Consider the following 18015-nt stretch of genomic DNA (forward strand, 5'->3'; position numbering starts at 1 on the left):
TAAATCCTTAGAAAATTATCCCCCAGTGTCTCCATCTGCTGGCGGTATTGAATAAGCATTGCTGCACTGATGGGGTATGCATTAGACGAAAAAAAAGAAGAAAAAGAAGAATAATACGCCCAGAAAAGAGGCGAAAAGGAGAAAAACGTAAAAAAACGTGAAAAAAAAGTAAGAGGAAGAGAAGGGAAAAAAAGGTGGAAATGGGTTTAAAAGTGATTTCGGCGGAGAAATATATATATATATATATATATATATATATATATATATATATGCGCACACACACACATAGATATAAACGTATTCTCCGTTGAGATATTGCAGCCGCTGCTGTGTCCAGGCCCAGGAGCCTTAGCACTGTGCTGTGATGTCACTCAATACCACTGACATCACTAGGTGTAAACAACATCTCTCCTTTGCTGTGTATGTGACTATGGAGCTGTTTGGTGATGTCGTCTATTACGGCCTTCATAGAAGCAACAGGAGATTGTTGCATCCATCTTGAACCCTCAGAACTACAGTGCTATGATGTCACTCACTTCCACAGGCCTTGCAGAGTGTAAACAACAACAACCCAGCTTTGTTGTGTATGTAACCAAAGGGATTTGTGATGTCACCTAGAACCTTCACAGCAGCGACAGCTTTATGAGGAGCATCAGCACTGCTCTGCCTGAGCAGAACCATCACCGCCATAGGTTGTCAAATAACCCGGATTTAACCCACACAGGTAAGTCCAATGGGGTGCAGGCATGTCCTCTATGCTTACAGCTTCCCGTGGGTGTTGGTTTGATACCGTTTGGGGACAGCCAAGGAGGCATCTGCAGGCAACAAAGGTAGGTGTGTGCTTGTGTGTGTGTTTCCTATGCAGATCCTAAGCCCAGTGTCACATGCAAGTAGGAGGAGTAAGAAGGGTTCCTGGCAAATCCGGGTTATGGATTGCATTTAAAAAGGCCCCGTGGGAGTGCAATGGGCCCCTGTCTTGCTGCTTAGCAATAATGGTATGGGTTTAGGTTCTGCTGTGTGTACTGGTGGTTGACTGCCCCCCAGCCCAGAGTGTGCATGGAAAATTGTCTGGCAGCCTCCCTGACAGCAAGCAGTGATAGTGCCCATGAAGGGGACCTTGTTGGGCCCGCCCCTTTCACGGTTATCGCTTCTCGGCCTTTTGGCTAAGATCAAGTGTAGTATCTGTTCTTATCAGTTTAATATCTGATACGTCCCCTATCTGGGGACCATATATTAAATGGATTTTTGAGAACGGGGGCCGATTTCGAAGCTTGCTTCCGTCGCCCTATGCATTGACCCGATATGGCAGTATCTTCGGGTACAGTGCACCACCCCCTTACAGGGTTAAAAAGAAAGATTCCTACTTTCATTGCTACCTGCTTGCTGGCTAGCCAGCTAGCCAGCCCTGTGGGCCTTGCTGCTGCTGCAGCCAATAAACAAAAGGTGGTGCTGCTGCTGCTTCTGCTGCTTCTGCTTCTGCTTGTGTCTGGCCCCTGTTGGAGCGTCCAGGCACAGGACTTCTGCTGCTGCTGACTAAATGGCCTCCTTAATTGGATCATTTGAGTAGCCAGCACACCTGTGCAGGTAGGGCATGACATGATAGGCAGCTGCCTTGATAGCGGGTGGGTGCTGAATGTTCCTAATTGACAAAATAAGATTAATGCTTATGAAGAAATATAAAATCTCATCCCTTCCCCAATATCGCGCCACACCCCTACCCCTTAATTCCCTGGTTGAACGTGATGGACATATGTCTTTTTTCGACCGTACTAACTATGTAACTATGTAACATAACATGGGGGGGGGGGGGGTCTCCTGGCTGTTCACACAGGTGTGTCATTGCTGTACATTGACCATGCATTGCTTCTGTGGTATTGCAAAGGCAAAGACAAATGCTTCCAGCCATCCATTGCACTAATGGATTGGTCATCAGCTGGCTGTCTATGTCCCGCATCAATATAGACCAAAGTACAGAGGGTTAGGCTATGCTATTGTGCACCTACCTGATGCATCAGAAGGTGCGAGGCCCTTGCTAAATTCTGTGCACAGACTTTGAGATCTATGCTTTAGACTGTATCTAAACCTGCTCCAACATGGACTGACATTCTGGCCTACTTTCTGCCGATGCGACTTGTCTGTCGCTGAACAGTCGCTTTTTATGTATTCAGCACCTATGTATAATGTTGTAAAAATGCTCTAGAAGCTAAAGTCGCAGAAATGTCACACATATTTGGCCTGCAACTTTCTGTGCGACAAATTCAGACAGGAAAAATCAGTATAAATCCTTAGAAAATTATCCCCCAGTGTCTCCATCTGCTGGCGGTATTGAATAAGCATTGCTGCACTGATGGGGTATGCATTAGACGAAAAAAAAGAAGAAAAAGAAGAATAATACGCCCAGAAAAGAGGCGAAAAGGAGAAAAACGTAAAAAAACGTGAAAAAAAAGTAAGAGGAAGAGAAGGGAAAAAAAGGTGGAAATGGGTTTAAAAGTGATTTCGGCGGAGAAATATATATATATATATATATATATATATATATATATATATATATATGCGCACACACACACATAGATATAAACGTATTCTCCGTTGAGATATTGCAGCCGCTGCTGTGTCCAGGCCCAGGAGCCTTAGCACTGTGCTGTGATGTCACTCAATACCACTGACATCACTAGGTGTAAACAACATCTCTCCTTTGCTGTGTATGTGACTATGGAGCTGTTTGGTGATGTCGTCTATTACGGCCTTCATAGAAGCAACAGGAGATTGTTGCATCCATCTTGAACCCTCAGAACTACAGTGCTATGATGTCACTCACTTCCACAGGCCTTGCAGAGTGTAAACAACAACAACCCAGCTTTGTTGTGTATGTAACCAAAGGGATTTGTGATGTCACCTAGAACCTTCACAGCAGCGACAGCTTTATGAGGAGCATCAGCACTGCTCTGCCTGAGCAGAACCATCACCGCCATAGGTTGTCAAATAACCCGGATTTAACCCACACAGGTAAGTCCAATGGGGTGCAGGCATGTCCTCTATGCTTACAGCTTCCCGTGGGTGTTGGTTTGATACCGTTTGGGGACAGCCAAGGAGGCATCTGCAGGCAACAAAGGTAGGTGTGTGCTTGTGTGTGTGTTTCCTATGCAGATCCTAAGCCCAGTGTCACATGCAAGTAGGAGGAGTAAGAAGGGTTCCTGGCAAATCCGGGTTATGGATTGCATTTAAAAAGGCCCCGTGGGAGTGCAATGGGCCCCTGTCTTGCTGCTTAGCAATAATGGTATGGGTTTAGGTTCTGCTGTGTGTACTGGTGGTTGACTGCCCCCCAGCCCAGAGTGTGCATGGAAAATTGTCTGGCAGCCTCCCTGACAGCAAGCAGTGATAGTGCCCATGAAGGGGACCTTGTTGGGCCCGCCCCTTTCACGGTTATCGCTTCTCGGCCTTTTGGCTAAGATCAAGTGTAGTATCTGTTCTTATCAGTTTAATATCTGATACGTCCCCTATCTGGGGACCATATATTAAATGGATTTTTGAGAACGGGGGCCGATTTCGAAGCTTGCTTCCGTCGCCCTATGCATTGACCCGATATGGCAGTATCTTCGGGTACAGTGCACCACCCCCTTACAGGGTTAAAAAGAAAGATTCCTACTTTCATTGCTACCTGCTTGCTGGCTAGCCAGCTAGCCAGCCCTGTGGGCCTTGCTGCTGCTGCAGCCAATAAACAAAAGGTGGTGCTGCTGCTGCTTCTGCTGCTTCTGCTTCTGCTTGTGTCTGGCCCCTGTTGGAGCGTCCAGGCACAGGACTTCTGCTGCTGCTGACTAAATGGCCTCCTTAATTGGATCATTTGAGTAGCCAGCACACCTGTGCAGGTAGGGCATGACATGATAGGCAGCTGCCTTGATAGCGGGTGGGTGCTGAATGTTCCTAATTGACAAAATAAGATTAATGCTTATGAAGAAATATAAAATCTCATCCCTTCCCCAATATCGCGCCACACCCCTACCCCTTAATTCCCTGGTTGAACGTGATGGACATATGTCTTTTTTCGACCGTACTAACTATGTAACTATGTAACATAACATGGGGGGGGGGGGGTCTCCTGGCTGTTCACACAGGTGTGTCATTGCTGTACATTGACCATGCATTGCTTCTGTGGTATTGCAAAGGCAAAGACAAATGCTTCCAGCCATCCATTGCACTAATGGATTGGTCATCAGCTGGCTGTCTATGTCCCGCATCAATATAGACCAAAGTACAGAGGGTTAGGCTATGCTATTGTGCACCTACCTGATGCATCAGAAGGTGCGAGGCCCTTGCTAAATTCTGTGCACAGACTTTGAGATCTATGCTTTAGACTGTATCTAAACCTGCTCCAACATGGACTGACATTCTGGCCTACTTTCAGCCGATGCGACTTGTCTGTCGCTGAACAGTCGCTTTTTATGTATTCAGCACCTATGTATAATGTTGTAAAAATGCTCTAGAAGCTAAAGTCGCAGAAATGTCACACATATTTGGCCTGCAACTTTCTGTGCGACAAATTCAGACAGGAAAAATCAGTATAAATCCTTAGAAAATTATCCCCCAGTGTCTCCATCTGCTGGCGGTATTGAATAAGCATTGCTGCACTGATGGGGTATGCATTAGACGAAAAAAAAGAAGAAGAAGAAGAATAATACGCCCAGAAAAGAGGCGAAAAGGAGAAAAACGTAAAAAAACGTGAAAAAAAAGTAAGAGGAAGAGAAGGGAAAAAAAGGTGGAAATGGGTTTAAAAGTGATTTTGGCGGAGAAATATATATATATATATATATATATATATATATATATATATATATATATATGCGCACACACACACATAGATATAAACGTATTCTCCGTTGAGATATTGCAGCCGCTGCTGTGTCCAGGCCCAGGAGCCTTAGCACTGTGCTGTGATGTCACTCAATACCACTGACATCACTAGGTGTAAACAACATCTCTCCTTTGCTGTGTATGTGACTATGGAGCTGTTTGGTGATGTCGTCTATTACGGCCTTCATAGAAGCAACAGGAGATTGTTGCATCCATCTTGAACCCTCAGAACTACAGTGCTATGATGTCACTCACTTCCACAGGCCTTGCAGAGTGTAAACAACAACAACCCAGCTTTGTTGTGTATGTAACCAAAGGGATTTGTGATGTCACCTAGAACCTTCACAGCAGCGACAGCTTTATGAGGAGCATCAGCACTGCTCTGCCTGAGCAGAACCATCACCGCCATAGGTTGTCAAATAACCCGGATTTAACCCACACAGGTAAGTCCAATGGGGTGCAGGCATGTCCTCTATGCTTACAGCTTCCCGTGGGTGTTGGTTTGATACCGTTTGGGGACAGCCAAGGAGGCATCTGCAGGCAACAAAGGTAGGTGTGTGCTTGTGTGTGTGTTTCCTATGCAGATCCTAAGCCCAGTGTCACATGCAAGTAGGAGGAGTAAGAAGGGTTCCTGGCAAATCCGGGTTATGGATTGCATTTAAAAAGGCCCCGTGGGAGTGCAATGGGCCCCTGTCTTGCTGCTTAGCAATAATGGTATGGGTTTAGGTTCTGCTGTGTGTACTGGTGGTTGACTGCCCCCCAGCCCAGAGTGTGCATGGAAAATTGTCTGGCAGCCTCCCTGACAGCAAGCAGTGATAGTGCCCATGAAGGGGACCTTGTTGGGCCCGCCCCTTTCACGGTTATCGCTTCTCGGCCTTTTGGCTAAGATCAAGTGTAGTATCTGTTCTTATCAGTTTAATATCTGATACGTCCCCTATCTGGGGACCATATATTAAATGGATTTTTGAGAACGGGGGCCGATTTCGAAGCTTGCTTCCGTCGCCCTATGCATTGACCCGATATGGCAGTATCTTCGGGTACAGTGCACCACCCCCTTACAGGGTTAAAAAGAAAGATTCCTACTTTCATTGCTACCTGCTTGCTGGCTAGCCAGCTAGCCAGCCCTGTGGGCCTTGCTGCTGCTGCAGCCAATAAACAAAAGGTGGTGCTTCTGCTGCTTCTGCTGCTTCTGCTTCTGCTTGTGTCTGGCCCCTGTTGGAGCGTCCAGGCACAGGACTTCTGCTGCTGCTGACTAAATGGCCTCCTTAATTGGATCATTTGAGTAGCCAGCACACCTGTGCAGGTAGGGCATGACATGATAGGCAGCTGCCTTGATAGCGGGTGGGTGCTGAATGTTCCTAATTGACAAAATAAGATTAATGCTTATGAAGAAATATAAAATCTCATCCCTTCCCCAATATCGCGCCACACCCCTACCCCTTAATTCCCTGGTTGAACGTGATGGACATATGTCTTTTTTCGACCGTACTAACTATGTAACTATGTAACATAACATGGGGGGGGGGGGGTCTCCTGGCTGTTCACACAGGTGTGTCATTGCTGTACATTGACCATGCATTGCTTCTGTGGTATTGCAAAGGCAAAGACAAATGCTTCCAGCCATCCATTGCACTAATGGATTGGTCATCAGCTGGCTGTCTATGTCCCGCATCAATATAGACCAAAGTACAGAGGGTTAGGCTATGCTATTGTGCACCTACCTGATGCATCAGAAGGTGCGAGGCCCTTGCTAAATTCTGTGCACAGACTTTGAGATCTATGCTTTAGACTGTATCTAAACCTGCTCCAACATGGACTGACATTCTGGCCTACTTTCAGCCGATGCGACTTGTCTGTCGCTGAACAGTCGCTTTTTATGTATTCAGCACCTATGTATAATGTTGTAAAAATGCTCTAGAAGCTAAAGTCGCAGAAATGTCACACATATTTGGCCTGCAACTTTCTGTGCGACAAATTCAGACAGGAAAAATCAGTATAAATCCTTAGAAAATTATCCCCCAGTGTCTCCATCTGCTGGCGGTATTGAATAAGCATTGCTGCACTGATGGGGTATGCATTAGACGAAAAAAAAGAAGAAAAAGAAGAATAATACGCCCAGAAAAGAGGCGAAAAGGAGAAAAACGTAAAAAAACGTGAAAAAAAAGTAAGAGGAAGAGAAGGGAAAAAAAGGTGGAAATGGGTTTAAAAGTGATTTCGGCGGAGAAATATATCTATATATATATATATATATATATATATATATATATATATATATATATATGCGCACACACACACATAGATATAAACGTATTCTCCGTTGAGATATTGCAGCCGCTGCTGTGTCCAGGCCCAGGAGCCTTAGCACTGTGCTGTGATGTCACTCAATACCACTGACATCACTAGGTGTAAACAACATCTCTCCTTTGCTGTGTATGTGACTATGGAGCTGTTTGGTGATGTCGTCTATTACGGCCTTCATAGAAGCAACAGGAGATTGTTGCATCCATCTTGAACCCTCAGAACTACAGTGCTATGATGTCACTCACTTCCACAGGCCTTGCAGAGTGTAAACAACAACAACCCAGCTTTGTTGTGTATGTAACCAAAGGGATTTGTGATGTCACCTAGAACCTTCACAGCAGCGACAGCTTTATGAGGAGCATCAGCACTGCTCTGCCTGAGCAGAACCATCACCGCCATAGGTTGTCAAATAACCCGGATTTAACCCACACAGGTAAGTCCAATGGGGTGCAGGCATGTCCTCTATGCTTACAGCTTCCCGTGGGTGTTGGTTTGATACCGTTTGGGGACAGCCAAGGAGGCATCTGCAGGCAACAAAGGTAGGTGTGTGCTTGTGTGTGTGTTTCCTATGCAGATCCTAAGCCCAGTGTCACATGCAAGTAGGAGGAGTAAGAAGGGTTCCTGGCAAATCCGGGTTATGGATTGCATTTAAAAAGGCCCCGTGGGAGTGCAATGGGCCCCTGTCTTGCTGCTTAGCAATAATGGTATGGGTTTAGGTTCTGCTGTGTGTACTGGTGGTTGACTGCCCCCCAGCCCAGAGTGTGCATGGAAAATTGTCTGGCAGCCTCCCTGACAGCAAGCAGTGATAGTGCCCATGAAGGGGACCTTGTTGGGCCCGCCCCTTTCACGGTTATCGCTTCTCGGCCTTTTGGCTAAGATCAAGTGTAGTATCTGTTCTTATCAGTTTAATATCTGATACGTCCCCTATCTGGGGACCATATATTAAATGGATTTTTGAGAACGGGGGCCGATTTCGAAGCTTGCTTCCGTCGCCCTATGCATTGACCCGATATGGCAGTATCTTCGGGTACAGTGCACCACCCCCTTACAGGGTTAAAAAGAAAGATTCCTACTTTCATTGCTACCTGCTTGCTGGCTAGCCAGCTAGCCAGCCCTGTGGGCCTTGCTGCTGCTGCAGCCAATAAACAAAAGGTGGTGCTGCTGCTGCTTCTGCTGCTTCTGCTTCTGCTTGTGTCTGGCCCCTGTTGGAGCGTCCAGGCACAGGACTTCTGCTGCTGCTGACTAAATGGCCTCCTTAATTGGATCATTTGAGTAGCCAGCACACCTGTGCAGGTAGGGCATGACATGATAGGCAGCTGCCTTGATAGCGGGTGGGTGCTGAATGTTCCTAATTGACAAAATAAGATTAATGCTTATGAAGAAATATAAAATCTCATCCCTTCCCCAATATCGCGCCACACCCCTACCCCTTAATTCCCTGGTTGAACGTGATGGACATATGTCTTTTTTCGACCGTACTAACTATGTAACTATGTAACATAACATGGGGGGGGGGGGGTCTCCTGGCTGTTCACACAGGTGTGTCATTGCTGTACATTGACCATGCATTGCTTCTGTGGTATTGCAAAGGCAAAGACAAATGCTTCCAGCCATCCATTGCACTAATGGATTGGTCATCAGCTGGCTGTCTATGTCCCGCATCAATATAGACCAAAGTACAGAGGGTTAGGCTATGCTATTGTGCACCTACCTGATGCATCAGAAGGTGCGAGGCCCTTGCTAAATTCTGTGCACAGACTTTGAGATCTATGCTTTAGACTGTATCTAAACCTGCTCCAACATGGACTGACATTCTGGCCTACTTTCAGCCGATGCGACTTGTCTGTCGCTGAACAGTCGCTTTTTATGTATTCAGCACCTATGTATAATGTTGTAAAAATGCTCTAGAAGCTAAAGTCGCAGAAATGTCACACATATTTGGCCTGCAACTTTCTGTGCGACAAATTCAGACAGGAAAAATCAGTATAAATCCTTAGAAAATTATCCCCCAGTGTCTCCATCTGCTGGCGGTATTGAATAAGCATTGCTGCACTGATGGGGTATGCATTAGACGAAAAAAAAGAAGAAAAAGAAGAATAATACGCCCAGAAAAGAGGCGAAAAGGAGAAAAACGTAAAAAAACGTGAAAAAAAAGTAAGAGGAAGAGAAGGGAAAAAAAGGTGGAAATGGGTTTAAAAGTGATTTCGGCGGAGAAATATATATATATATATATATATATATATATATATATATATATATATGCGCACACACACACATAGATATAAACGTATTCTCCGTTGAGATATTGCAGCCGCTGCTGTGTCCAGGCCCAGGAGCCTTAGCACTGTGCTGTGATGTCACTCAATACCACTGACATCACTAGGTGTAAACAACATCTCTCCTTTGCTGTGTATGTGACTATGGAGCTGTTTGGTGATGTCGTCTATTACGGCCTTCATAGAAGCAACAGGAGATTGTTGCATCCATCTTGAACCCTCAGAACTACAGTGCTATGATGTCACTCACTTCCACAGGCCTTGCAGAGTGTAAACAACAACAACCCAGCTTTGTTGTGTATGTAACCAAAGGGATTTGTGATGTCACCTAGAACCTTCACAGCAGCGACAGCTTTATGAGGAGCATCAGCACTGCTCTGCCTGAGCAGAACCATCACCGCCATAGGTTGTCAAATAACCCGGATTTAACCAACACAGGTAAGTCCAATGGGGTGCAGGCATGTCCTCTATGCTTACAGCTTCCCGTGGGTGTTGGTTTGATACCGTTTGGGGACAGCCAAGGAGGCATCTGCAGGCAACAAAGGTAGGTGTGTGCTTGTGTGTGTGTTTCCTATGCAGATCCTAAGCCCAGTGTCACATGCAAGTAGGAGGAGTAAGAAGGGTTCCTGGCAAATCCGGGTTATGGATTGCATTTAAAAAGGCCCCGTGGGAGTGCAATGGGCCCCTGTCTTGCTGCTTAGCAATAATGGTATGGGTTTAGGTTCTGCTGTGTGTACTGGTGGTTGACTGCCCCCCAGCCCAGAGTGTGCATGGAAAATTGTCTGGCAGCCTCCCTGACAGCAAGCAGTGATAGTGCCCATGAAGGGGACCTTGTTGGGCCCGCCCCTTTCACGGTTATCGCTTCTCGGCCTTTTGGCTAAGATCAAGTGTAGTATCTGTTCTTATCAGTTTAATATCTGATACGTCCCCTATCTGGGGACCATATATTAAATGGATTTTTGAGAACGGGGGCCGATTTCGAAGCTTGCTTCCGTCGCCCTATGCATTGACCCGATATGGCAGTATCTTCGGGTACAGTGCACCACCCCCTTACAGGGTTAAAAAGAAAGATTCCTACTTTCATTGCTACCTGCTTGCTGGCTAGCCAGCTAGCCAGCCCTGTGGGCCTTGCTGCTGCTGCAGCCAATAAACAAAAGGTGGTGCTGCTGCTGCTTCTGCTTCTGCTTGTGTCTGGCCCCTGTTGGAGCGTCCAGGCACAGGACTTCTGCTGCTGCTGACTAAATGGCCTCCTTAATTGGATCATTTGAGTAGCCAGCACACCTGTGCAGGTAGGGCATGACATGATAGGCAGCTGCCTTGATAGCGGGTGGGTGCTGAATGTTCCTAATTGACAAAATAAGATTAATGCTTATGAAGAAATATAAAATCTCATCCCTTCCCCAATATCGCGCCACACCCCTACCCCTTAATTCCCTGGTTGAACGTGATGGACATATGTCTTTTTTCGACCGTACTAACTATGTAACTATGTAACATAACATGGGGGGGGGGGGGTCTCCTGGCTGTTCACACAGGTGTGTCATTGCTGTACATTGACCATGCATTGCTTCTGTGGTATTGCAAAGGCAAAGACAAATGCTTCCAGCCATCCATTGCACTAATGGATTGGTCATCAGCTGGCTGTCTATGTCCCGCATCAATATAGACCAAAGTACAGAGGGTTAGGCTATGCTATTGTGCACCTACCTGATGCATCAGAAGGTGCGAGGCCCTTGCTAAATTCTGTGCACAGACTTTGAGATCTATGCTTTAGACTGTATCTAAACCTGCTCCAACATGGACTGACATTCTGGCCTACTTTCAGCCGATGCGACTTGTCTGTCGCTGAACAGTCGCTTTTTATGTATTCAGCACCTATGTATAATGTTGTAAAAATGCTCTAGAAGCTAAAGTCGCAGAAATGTCACACATATTTGGCCTGCAACTTTCTGTGCGACAAATTCAGACAGGAAAAATCAGTATAAATCCTTAGAAAATTATCCCCCAGTGTCTCCATCTGCTGGCGGTATTGAATAAGCATTGCTGCACTGATGGGGTATGCATTAGACGAAAAAAAAGAAGAAAAAGAAGAATAATACGCCCAGAAAAGAGGCGAAAAGGAGAAAAACGTAAAAAAACGTGAAAAAAAAGTAAGAGGAAGAGAAGGGAAAAAAAGGTGGAAATGGGTTTAAAAGTGATTTCGGCGGAGAAATATATATATATATATATATATATATATATATATATATATATATGCGCACACACACACATAGATATAAACGTATTCTCCGTTGAGATATTGCAGCCGCTGCTGTGTCCAGGCCCAGGAGCCTTAGCACTGTGCTGTGATGTCACTCAATACCACTGACATCACTAGGTGTAAACAACATCTCTCCTTTGCTGTGTATGTGACTATGGAGCTGTTTGGTGATGTCGTCTATTACGGCCTTCATAGAAGCAACAGGAGATTGTTGCATCCATCTTGAACCCTCAGAACTACAGTGCTATGATGTCACTCACTTCCACAGGCCTTGCAGAGTGTAAACAACAACAACCCAGCTTTGTTGTGTATGTAACCAAAGGGATTTGTGATGTCACCTAGAACCTTCACAGCAGCGACAGCTTTATGAGGAGCATCAGCACTGCTCTGCCTGAGCAGAACCATCACCGCCATAGGTTGTCAAATAACCCGGATTTAACCCACACAGGTAAGTCCAATGGGGTGCAGGCATGTCCTCTATGCTTACAGCTTCCCGTGGGTGTTGGTTTGATACCGTTTGGGGACAGCCAAGGAGGCATCTGCAGGCAACAAAGGTAGGTGTGTGCTTGTGTGTGTGTTTCCTATGCAGATCCTAAGCCCAGTGTCACATGCAAGTAGGAGGAGTAAGAAGGGTTCCTGGCAAATCCGGGTTATGGATTGCATTTAAAAAGGCCCCGTGGGAGTGCAATGGGCCCCTGTCTTGCTGCTTAGCAATAATGGTATGGGTTTAGGTTCTGCTGTGTGTACTGGTGGTTGACTGCCCCCCAGCCCAGAGTGTGCATGGAAAATTGTCTGGCAGCCTCCCTGACAGCAAGCAGTGATAGTGCCCATGAAGGGGACCTTGTTGGGCCCGCCCCTTTCACGGTTATCGCTTCTCGGCCTTTTGGCTAAGATCAAGTGTAGTATCTGTTCTTATCAGTTTAATATCTGATACGTCCCCTATCTGGGGACCATATATTAAATGGATTTTTGAGAACGGGGGCCGATTTCGAAGCTTGCTTCCGTCGCCCTATGCATTGACCCGATATGGCAGTATCTTCGGGTACAGTGCACCACCCCCTTACAGGGTTAAAAAGAAAGATTCCTACTTTCATTGCTACCTGCTTGCTGGCTAGCCAGCTAGCCAGCCCTGTGGGCCTTGCTGCTGCTGCAGCCAATAAACAAAAGGTGGTGCTGCTGCTGCTTCTTCTGCTTCTGCTTGTGTCTGGCCCCTGTTGGAGCGTCCAGGCACAGGACTTCTGCTGCTGCTGACTAAATGGCCTCCTTAATTGGATCATTTGAGTAGCCAGCACACCTGTGCAGGTAGGGCATGACATGATAGGCAGCTGCCTTGATAGCGGGTGGGTGCTGAATGTTCCTAATTGACAAAATAAGATTAATGCTTATGAAGAAATATAAAATCTCATCCCTTCCCCAATATCGCGCCACACCCCTACCCCTTAATTCCCTGGTTGAACGTGATGGACATATGTCTTTTTTCGACCGTACTAACTATGTAACTATGTAACATAACATGGGGGGGGGGGGGTCTCCTGGCTGTTCACACAGGTGTGTCATTGCTGTACATTGACCATGCATTGCTTCTGTGGTATTGCAAAGGCAAAGACAAATGCTTCCAGCCATCCATTGCACTAATGGATTGGTCATCAGCTGGCTGTCTATGTCCCGCATCAATATAGACCAAAGTACAGAGGGTTAGGCTATGCTATTGTGCACCTACCTGATGCATCAGAAGGTGCGAGGCCCTTGCTAAATTCTGTGCACAGACTTTGAGATCTATGCTTTAGACTGTATCTAAACCTGCTCCAACATGGACTGACATTCTGGCCTACTTTCAGCCGATGCGACTTGTCTGTCGCTGAACAGTCGCTTTTTATGTATTCAGCACCTATGTATAATGTTGTAAAAATGCTCTAGAAGCTAAAGTCGCAGAAATGTCACACATATTTGGCCTGCAACTTTCTGTGCGACAAATTCAGACAGGAAAAATCAGTATAAATCCTTAGAAAATTATCCCCCAGTGTCTCCATCTGCTGGCGGTATTGAATAAGCATTGCTGCACTGATGGGGTATGCATTAGACGAAAAAAAAGAAGAAAAAGAAGAATAATACGCCCAGAAAAGAGGCGAAAAGGAGAAAAACGTAAAAAAACGTGAAAAAAAAGTAAGAGGAAGAGAAGGGAAAAAAAGGTGGAAATGGGTTTAAAAGTGATTTCGGCGGAGAATATATATATATATATATATATATATATATATATATATATATATATATATGCGCACACACACACATAGATATAAACGTATTCTCCGTTGAGATATTGCAGCCGCTGCTGTGTCCAGGCCCAGGAGCCTTAGCACTGTGCTGTGATGTCACTCAATACCACTGACATCACTAGGTGTAAACAACATCTCTCCTTTGCTGTGTATGTGACTATGGAGCTGTTTGGTGATGTCGTCTATTACGGCCTTCATAGAAGCAACAGGAGATTGTTGCATCCATCTTGAACCCTCAGAACTACAGTGCTATGATGTCACTCACTTCCACAGGCCTTGCAGAGTGTAAACAACAACAACCCAGCTTTGTTGTGTATGTAACCAAAGGGATTTGTGATGTCACCTAGAACCTTCACAGCAGCGACAGCTTTATGAGGAGCATCAGCACTGCTCTGCCTGAGCAGAACCATCACCGCCATAGGTTGTCAAATAACCCGGATTTAACCCACACAGGTAAGTCCAATGGGGTGCAGGCATGTCCTCTATGCTTACAGCTTCCCGTGGGTGTTGGTTTGATACCGTTTGGGGACAGCCAAGGAGGCATCTGCAGGCAACAAAGGTAGGTGTGTGCTTGTGTGTGTGTTTCCTATGCAGATCCTAAGCCCAGTGTCACATGCAAGTAGGAGGAGTAAGAAGGGTTCCTGGCAAATCCGGGTTATGGATTGCATTTAAAAAGGCCCCGTGGGAGTGCAATGGGCCCCTGTCTTGCTGCTTAGCAATAATGGTATGGGTTTAGGTTCTGCTGTGTGTACTGGTGGTTGACTGCCCCCCAGCCCAGAGTGTGCATGGAAAATTGTCTGGCAGCCTCCCTGACAGCAAGCAGTGATAGTGCCCATGAAGGGGACCTTGTTGGGCCCGCCCCTTTCACGGTTATCGCTTCTCGGCCTTTTGGCTAAGATCAAGTGTAGTATCTGTTCTTATCAGTTTAATATCTGATACGTCCCCTATCTGGGGACCATATATTAAATGGATTTTTGAGAACGGGGGCCGATTTCGAAGCTTGCTTCCGTCGCCCTATGCATTGACCCGATATGGCAGTATCTTCGGGTACAGTGCACCACCCCCTTACAGGGTTAAAAAGAAAGATTCCTACTTTCATTGCTACCTGCTTGCTGGCTAGCCAGCTAGCCAGCCCTGTGGGCCTTGCTGCTGCTGCAGCCAATAAACAAAAGGTGGTGCTGCTGCTGCTTCTGCTGCTTCTGCTTCTGCTTGTGTCTGGCCCCTGTTGGAGCGTCCAGGCACAGGACTTCTGCTGCTGCTGACTAAATGGCCTCCTTAATTGGATCATTTGAGTAGCCAGCACACCTGTGCAGGTAGGGCATGACATGATAGGCAGCTGCCTTGATAGCGGGTGGGTGCTGAATGTTCCTAATTGACAAAATAAGATTAATGCTTATGAAGAAATATAAAATCTCATCCCTTCCCCAATATCGCGCCACACCCCTACCCCTTAATTCCCTGGTTGAACGTGATGGACATATGTCTTTTTTCGACCGTACTAACTATGTAACTATGTAACATAACATGGGGGGGGGGGGGTCTCCTGGCTGTTCACACAGGTGTGTCATTGCTGTACATTGACCATGCATTGCTTCTGTGGTATTGCAAAGGCAAAGACAAATGCTTCCAGCCATCCATTGCACTAATGGATTGGTCATCAGCTGGCTGTCTATGTCCCGCATCAATATAGACCAAAGTACAGAGGGTTAGGCTATGCTATTGTGCACCTACCTGATGCATCAGAAGGTGCGAGGCCCTTGCTAAATTCTGTGCACAGACTTTGAGATCTATGCTTTAGACTGTATCTAAACCTGCTCCAACATGGACTGACATTCTGGCCTACTTTCAGCCGATGCGACTTGTCTGTCGCTGAACAGTCGCTTTTTATGTATTCAGCACCTATGTATAATGTTGTAAAAATGCTCTAGAAGCTAAAGTCGCAGAAATGTCACACATATTTGGCCTGCAACTTTCTGTGCGACAAATTCAGACAGGAAAAATCAGTATAAATCCTTAGAAAATTATCCCCCAGTGTCTCCATCTGCTGGCGGTATTGAATAAGCATTGCTGCACTGATGGGGTATGCATTAGACGAAAAAAAAGAAGAAAAAGAAGAATAATACGCCCAGAAAAGAGGCGAAAAGGAGAAAAACGTAAAAAAACGTGAAAAAAAAGTAAGAGGAAGAGAAGGGAAAAAAAGGTGGAAATGGGTTTAAAAGTGATTTCGGCGGAGAAATATATATATATATATATATATATATATATATATATATATATATATGCGCACACACACACATAGATATAAACGTATTCTCCGTTGAGATATTGCAGCCGCTGCTGTGTCCAGGCCCAGGAGCCTTAGCACTGTGCTGTGATGTCACTCAATACCACTGACATCACTAGGTGTAAACAACATCTCTCCTTTGCTGTGTATGTGACTATGGAGCTGTTTGGTGATGTCGTCTATTACGGCCTTCATAGAAGCAACAGGAGATTGTTGCATCCATCTTGAACCCTCAGAACTACAGTGCTATGATGTCACTCACTTCCACAGGCCTTGCAGAGTGTAAACAACAACAACCCAGCTTTGTTGTGTATGTAACCAAAGGGATTTGTGATGTCACCTAGAACCTTCACAGCAGCGACAGCTTTATGAGGAGCATCAGCACTGCTCTGCCTGAGCAGAACCATCACCGCCATAGGTTGTCAAATAACCCGGATTTAACCCACACAGGTAAGTCCAATGGGGTGCAGGCATGTCCTCTATGCTTACAGCTTCCCGTGGGTGTTGGTTTGATACCGTTTGGGGACAGCCAAGGAGGCATCTGCAGGCAACAAAGGTAGGTGTGTGCTTGTGTGTGTGTTTCCTATGCAGATCCTAAGCCCAGTGTCACATGCAAGTAGGAGGAGTAAGAAGGGTTCCTGGGAAATCCGGGTTATGGATTGCATTTAAAAAGGCCCCGTGGGAGTGCAATGGGCCCCTGTCTTGCTGCTTAGCAATAATGGTATGGGTTTAGGTTCTGCTGTGTGTACTGGTGGTTGACTGCCCCCCAGCCCAGAGTGTGCATGGAAAATTGTCTGGCAGCCTCCCTGACAGCAAGCAGTGATAGTGCCCATGAAGGGGACCTTGTTGGGCCCGCCCCTTTCACGGTTATCGCTTCTCGGCCTTTTGGCTAAGATCAAGTGTAGTATCTGTTCTTATCAGTTTAATATCTGATACGTCCCCTATCTGGGGACCATATATTAAATGGATTTTTGAGAACGGGGGCCGATTTCGAAGCTTGCTTCCGTCGCCCTATGCATTGACCCGATATGGCAGTATCTTCGGGTACAGTGCACCACCCCCTTACAGGGTTAAAAAGAAAGATTCCTACTTTCATTGCTACCTGCTTGCTGGCTAGCCAGCTAGCCAGCCCTGTGGGCCTTGCTGCTGCTGCAGCCAATAAACAAAAGGTGGTGCTGCTGCTGCTGCTTCTGCTTCTGCTTGTGTCTGGCCCCTGTTGGAGCGTCCAGGCACAGGACTTCTGCTGCTGCTGACTAAATGGCCTCCTTAATTGGATCATTTGAGTAGCCAGCACACCTGTGCAGGTAGGGCATGACATGATAGGCAGCTGCCTTGATAGCGGGTGGGTGCTGAATGTTCCTAATTGACAAAATAAGATTAATGCTTATGAAGAAATATAAAATCTCATCCCTTCCCCAATATCGCGCCACACCCCTACCCCTTAATTCCCTGGTTGAACGTGATGGACATATGTCTTTTTTCGACCGTACTAACTATGTAACTATGTAACATAACATGGGGGGGGGGGGGGTCTCCTGGCTGTTCACACAGGTGTGTCATTGCTGTACATTGACCATGCATTGCTTCTGTGGTATTGCAAAGGCAAAGACAAATGCTTCCAGCCATCCATTGCACTAATGGATTGGTCATCAGCTGGCTGTCTATGTCCCGCATCAATATAGACCAAAGTACAGAGGGTTAGGCTATGCTATTGTGCACCTACCTGATGCATCAGAAGGTGCGAGGCCCTTGCTAAATTCTGTGCACAGACTT

At 46.1% G+C, this 18015-nt stretch overlaps 8 non-coding genes across 8 annotated transcripts; all 8 read left to right on the plus strand.

The window, feature by feature from the left end:
- The first annotated feature begins 1143 nt into the window (after positions 1-1143).
- On the plus strand, positions 1144-1334 carry LOC130339520 (U2 spliceosomal RNA). Its single transcript, XR_008879874.1, has one exon. It is a non-coding gene; the product is annotated as a U2 spliceosomal RNA (small nuclear RNA).
- Positions 1335-3425: 2091 nt separating this feature from the next.
- LOC130339521 (U2 spliceosomal RNA) lies at positions 3426-3616 on the plus strand. Its single transcript, XR_008879875.1, has one exon. It is a non-coding gene; the product is annotated as a U2 spliceosomal RNA (small nuclear RNA).
- A 2094-nt stretch (positions 3617-5710) lies between these two features.
- LOC130339522 (U2 spliceosomal RNA) lies at positions 5711-5901 on the plus strand. Its single transcript, XR_008879876.1, has one exon. It is a non-coding gene; the product is annotated as a U2 spliceosomal RNA (small nuclear RNA).
- Positions 5902-8001: 2100 nt separating this feature from the next.
- Positions 8002-8192, plus strand: LOC130339523 (U2 spliceosomal RNA). The gene has a single exon (XR_008879877.1). It is a non-coding gene; the product is annotated as a U2 spliceosomal RNA (small nuclear RNA).
- Positions 8193-10282: 2090 nt separating this feature from the next.
- On the plus strand, positions 10283-10473 carry LOC130339524 (U2 spliceosomal RNA). Its single transcript, XR_008879878.1, has one exon. It is a non-coding gene; the product is annotated as a U2 spliceosomal RNA (small nuclear RNA).
- Positions 10474-12552: 2079 nt separating this feature from the next.
- Positions 12553-12743, plus strand: LOC130339525 (U2 spliceosomal RNA). Its single transcript, XR_008879879.1, has one exon. It is a non-coding gene; the product is annotated as a U2 spliceosomal RNA (small nuclear RNA).
- Positions 12744-14830: 2087 nt separating this feature from the next.
- On the plus strand, positions 14831-15021 carry LOC130339526 (U2 spliceosomal RNA). The gene has a single exon (XR_008879880.1). It is a non-coding gene; the product is annotated as a U2 spliceosomal RNA (small nuclear RNA).
- Positions 15022-17111: 2090 nt separating this feature from the next.
- Positions 17112-17302, plus strand: LOC130339528 (U2 spliceosomal RNA). Its single transcript, XR_008879882.1, has one exon. It is a non-coding gene; the product is annotated as a U2 spliceosomal RNA (small nuclear RNA).
- The last annotated feature ends 713 nt before the right edge of the window (positions 17303-18015 follow it).

This window comes from Hyla sarda, unplaced genomic scaffold (assembly GCF_029499605.1).
Source record: "Hyla sarda isolate aHylSar1 unplaced genomic scaffold, aHylSar1.hap1 scaffold_544, whole genome shotgun sequence".
In the NCBI taxonomy this organism is placed as follows: domain Eukaryota; kingdom Metazoa; phylum Chordata; class Amphibia; order Anura; family Hylidae; genus Hyla; species Hyla sarda.